Consider the following 6,000-nt stretch of genomic DNA (forward strand, 5'->3'; position numbering starts at 1 on the left):
TGCCTTGAGGGTTTGCTTTGAGAAATCTGCTGTGATTCTGATGTGCTTTCCTTTGTATGTGATTTGTTTCTTTTCTCTGACTGCTTGTAGAATTTTGTCCTTCTGTTGAGTTTCTAGAGTCTTAACTATTTTATGCCTATGTGTAGATTTTTTTGATCAAGGCTATTTTGAGTCCTATGTGCCTCCCTTATCTGTATGTCAAGTTCTTTTCCCCTGCTTGGGAAGTTTTCTGCCATCCCTTCTGTGAAGAGTTGTTCTATGTTATCTGCACTCTCTCTTGTTTCTTCATTGACTCTGACCAGTCTCATGTTATTCTTCTTTGCATTGTCTAGCAGCTGCTTGATTGATTTCTCATGGTCTCCTTCAATTTTGAAGCAATTTTTCTTTACCTGGTCACTAATTGCAATCTTAGCTTCTATATCTGAAATTCTGTCCTCACATTAGCTCATTCCACTGCATAAACTTTCAGTGGAGTTTTTAATCTCCTGGAAATCTGTTTTATGGATTCCATTTATTTCCTGTGTTGGGATTCCATCATGTTCCTCAGCTCCTCTATTTTTTTATCTTTGTGCTCTCTAGATTTATTAATCATGTCTTGCACTATGGGCACAACCTCTGTTGTTATGTGAGAAATTTTTTCTGATTTTATTTTTTCCAGATCCTCTTTTATTGCCAGTTCAGGGGGTCTGGGTGGTTTAGTATCAGATTCTTCCATCTCACTTCCCTTTGGGGTTGCTTTAGATCATCTGGAAGTCTGGTTTTGAGACTTGTTTTTGTGTTTTCTCATTTTAATGGAGGTGTGGGTGTGCTGCTGTTGCCTGCATGGCTCACCTCTTCAATGCTGGGGTTGACTCTGCTCCTCAGCATTGAGGGCAGTGGTACACTTTCCCAGAGCACTCCTCTTTGGCACTGGATAGGGCTCTGCTCCTTGGCACTGGGGGTGATGGTCAGGCAGCTCAGAAGGCTCACCTCCTCAGGACTGGAAGTGGTGGTACGGGGTCCTGGAAGGCTCCTCCTAGGTGCTGGGGGTGGCTTTGCTCCTTGGAGCTAGGGGCAGTGGTACAGTGGCCAGGAAGGCATAGCAGTAAGGTATTTAACTACACATTCTGACCAATCATCAATTACAGAAGTAGGGGTGACCCCTGGGAAGCTGGGCTGATGCTAACAATAGCACTACAAATCTCCAAAAGGATGAACACTCCCTTCCTGGCTACACACTGCGGAAGAAACATCCATCTCAGACTCAGTACAGGTGAGATACTGTACAGTGGCAACAGCCACCTTCCTGGATGGAAATTCAACCCAGAGCATGACCACATGCCAACTAGATCCCATATTACTCTGATACTAACACCTGAAAAAGATTTGGGAAAAAATTATTTCTCACAGATGCAAACTCTTTCACAAAATGTTAGGAAACTGAATCTAGCAGCATACAGAATTGGATCATGACCAAATGGCCTTTATTTGAAAGAATACAAGGTTGGTTTAACACATACAGTTTAACTAATGAAGTAAATCATATTAATGAATAAGGACAAAAGTTGTGTGACTAACTTAGTAAATGCAGAAATGTCATCTGACAAATTCATCATCCAATCAGAAGTGAAATCTTTGAAAAACTAGGAATAGCAAGCAATTTATTCAGCTTGGTGAAGGGCATTTATCAAACTCCTCAGCTAACATAAGAATTAACGAGGAAGACTGATGTCTTCTCCAGATCAGGAGCAAGAGGAGGACACCTTCTCCTACCACCTCTTCAACAAGTACTGTGGCTTCCCCAGCATAACTAGAGAGGCAATGACAGAATTAAAGGCATCAAGATTGAGAAAAAAGTAAAACTATCTTTACTGAATGACATGCCCCTGTATAAAGAAAATATTATTAAGAAAAAGAATACCAAAAATAATAACTTTAACAAGTTACATAGTATACAAGATATATATATATAAAATAAATGATTTATATATATATAAATCGTTCATATATATATATATATATATGAGCAAGGACCATCTGAAAATAAAATTAGGAAAATGATTCCATTCTCAACAGTATCAAAGATATGACACATTAGGATTAAATTTTCAAAAGGAAGTATAGAACTTGTCCATTGAAAGCAATAACATATTGCCAAGAGAACCTGAAGAACTAAATAAACAAAGATGCTCCATATTCTTGGTGGGAAGACAATTGCAAGATGACAGTTTTCCCCAAATTGCTCTATAGTGTCAATGCAATCCCTGGCAAACTTTTATAATAGAAACTGACAAGCTGATCATAAAATTTACAGAAAAATATAAAGGAGATAACCAAAATTATTTTGGCAATAAACAAGAAAGTTGGGAGACTTACTCTACCTTATATCAAAATTACTGGAAAATTATAATATGGCAATCAAAACTTAGTATCTGTGTAAATTTGGCATACAAATTAATGGAACAAACTTGGAAGACCAGAAACAAAACATTGGATATTTGATTAATAGATTTCCATCAAAAGTGCAAAAGCAATTTATGGGGAATAGATAGTCCTTTCACCAATAGTGGTAGAACATTTTCATAAGCAAATGCAAAATTTAAAAAATATATAGTGATCAAAATACACAGTGAATATTTAAATTTTTAAAAATTGCTTACTTTAGTAAAAGACACATTACCATTAATCCCCCTCAAAATACTCCTCCTTTCCTTGAACACACTTAGGGTGTGATAAAAATTACAGTGAGTGCTACTGCCCAGTGTGACATCCAACTAAAAAGGCAAGTTCATAAAAATATTACACTGTGTCTTCGTCCAGTATATTGACTAGATCTGGCACCATGCTACTTCTGGATCTTCCCCAAAGTCAAAAAGACCCTGGAAGGCAAACGTTCTGCATTGATTCAGGACACTGAGGCATTCATGACCATGTACCTAAAGACACTCATAAAAAAGGACTTTCAAAACTGCTTCATAAAGTAGCAAGAATGATGAGATAAGTGTTTGAAGAAAAGGGAAGTATTTTTACGTGATTAGTGGTAATACGTATTTTACTATAATAAATTTTAAACATTCACGGTATGTTTCCATCAGACCTCATATTCTTATTGCACATCCTCTAAAATGAACTTAAAATGGATCATAAACTTTATATAAGAGGCAAAAGTAGAGAAATTATACAATATGAGATAAATTTCTCACAACCCTGAGTTAAGCAGAGTTCTTAGATACAAAAATAAAGATATGATCCATAAAACAAAATGGATAATTATGACTTTGTTAAATTAAAAACTTCTGTGATCTAAAGGCATCATTACAAAATGAAGATACACAGTATAGAGTAGAATCATGTATTTTAAATCATATTTCTGATAAAGAACTTGTATCTATAAATCATAAAAAAACCCTTACAATTCAATGAAACAGCTCAATTTAAAAATGGACAGAGGAGGGCTGGAGATTTAGCTCAGTGGTTCTGTCACCTGCCTTGCAAGCACAAGGTCCTAAGTTTGATCCCCAGTACCAAAAAAAAAACAAAAACAAAAACAAAAAACTTGGCAGAGGATAGTAGGTATTTCATAAAATAAGATATACAGATGGCTAAACAGTGTCTCCAAAATATGCTCCACACCAGGAAAAGTTAATTAAATTAATGAGATAGTACCACCCATATAGAAGCATGGCTACAATGAAAAATTCAGACAATACAAAGCGTTGTCAAGAATAAAGAGACATTTCATTTACATAATGATTTCCAGTCCCATCCATTTTGATCCATGCAATGAGATATCATTGTTTTTTATGGCTGAATAAATTTCTATTGTGTATATTTACTACAGTTTCTTTATCTAGTCCCCCTTGATAGGCACCAGACTGATACTATGTCTTGGCACTTGTGAATAGGGTTAGCAAAAAACATGAGTGTACAGGTGTCTCTTTGATATGCTGATTTCATTTCTTTTGTATATATATCCAGACATTAGATGGTCATTCTACTTTTATTTTTTAGTAAACATTCATATTGTTCTTCATAAAGGTTGTACTATAATCTACATTCCCACAGACAGTGTGTAAGAGTTCCCTTTCTTCACATCTTTGCCAGCATTTGTTATTTTTTGACTTTTTGATAGCCATAGTAACTAGAATGTGATGTTATCTCATTTTGGTATTGACTTTCTTCTCTGTGAAGGCCAATGGCATTGAGCATTTTTTCATGAATTTGTCAGCCACTTGAATTTCTTCTCTTGATAAGTGACTATTCATATCTTTCATGCACTTTTTAAATTGTAGGGATTTTTAATTATTTAAAAATTTTTCTTGCATATATTATCTTTTAATCTTTTATCAGATTAACAGTATAAAAATTTTTGTAGGTTTTGTCTTAACTTTGCTGATTGTGTCCTTTGTTGTATAGAAGTCTTTTAGCTTGTTGTAATTCCATTTGACCATTTTTGCTTTTGTTTCCTGTGCTTTGGGGTTTTATCGAAAAAAATTGTTGCCAAATCTAATATCTTGAAGTGCTTCCCTTATGTTTTCTTTTAAGAGTTTTAGAATTTTAGATCTTATAATTAGTTCTTTAATCCATTTTATTTTGTGTAGGATGAGAGATAGAGGTCAAGTTTTATTCTTTAGCCTGTGGTTACCCAGCTCTTTCTCCAGTGTAGTTTTTTTTGGCACCTGTTTCAAGAATCAGTTGGCTATAAATTTGTGGGGTTATTTCTGGACACTCAATTCTGTACCTTTGGTGTCTATGTCTGTTTTTATGCAAATCCCATGCCATTTTGATTGGTATAGTTTATGGTATTTTTGAAGTCAGTTTATAGCATATTGGCTCAAGATTTATTTGACTGCTGGGGGTCTTTCTCTTCCATATGAGTTTAGGATTTTTTTTCTGGCTCTGTGAAGAATGTCATTGGTATATTTATGGAGATTCCATTCATTTATGGTAACTAGAATGAACCTAGAGGAAATTATATTAATGGCTGTTCGAAAGTAGAACATCACATCAAACCCAAAGAAGATTGTTTCTAGTGTTGTTGGATTGAGAAACCCCACAAGATAGAGCCTTTTCCAGATGTAGATAGATCTTTTCATCATCAACTTCTGAGTGATCTGTTAAAAAAGTAAATCATTTGACCACAGAAAAAAAAGAAAAGAAACTGGAGTCCTCCCACAATGCATGTGAGAATGCACAATGAGTGAAGGAAGCCTGGCGCAGAAGATTGCATGCTATGGGATGTTATGTCTATGGCACATCTGGAAAAGGTAAATTTATAGAAAACCAAAAAGGTAGATACTTTCCTGGGACTGAGAGTGAGATCTGGGGTTGACTGAAACCAGATATGAGGGATATCTGAGTGTGATAGGAATGTTCTTCATCTGGTTTTTGGTGAAGGTTGTATAAATCTGTACATGTACTAAAAACCACTTCACTGTATGCAGGAAAAGCTGTTTAGGCAGCACTATAATTTCCCTTCCTGTGAGGTGGGTGCAGGAATCTTCTGGCTTCTGGTGCCTCTTCCATGACCCACCTTCAGGGCAGCATCCAACATTGCAAGCAGAATCCTACAGGCTCCCGGGAGCCCCATTATCTCTGTCTGGCAGAGTGTCATTTCTTCTTTTCCAGACACTGGCCATGCCTTTTTCATGACTTGTTGCCTTCTGGGGGGCTTTTCAATGGATACTCACCTTGTTGGACTTTGTCCACCAAAGCCTTCAGTCACCATGACTTCCTGACATGGCTCAAGGATCAGATCTTCAGCTTTACTAATGACCTTCTTGTCTACTTCTTTCTTCCGTTTTTTTTTTTTTTTTCTTCTGTATCTGCCACTGTCTCAGTTAACTTTCTCATCGCTGCGACACAATATTTGGCACACAAAAGTTAGAAGAGGAAGTTTATTTTGGCTCACAGTTTGTGGAGATTTCAGTCCATAGTTGGCTGGCTATAAAGCAAGGTGGCATGGCAGAGGGGAATCGCAGAGGAGAAGCAATCAATGCCAGATCAGGCAGAGAGTAGCAA

This window comes from Heterocephalus glaber, unplaced genomic scaffold, assembly GCF_053883595.1.
Source record: "Heterocephalus glaber isolate CG9 unplaced genomic scaffold, H.glaber_assembly_v1.0 deba00001497, whole genome shotgun sequence".
Lineage (NCBI taxonomy): Eukaryota > Metazoa > Chordata > Mammalia > Rodentia > Bathyergidae > Heterocephalus > Heterocephalus glaber.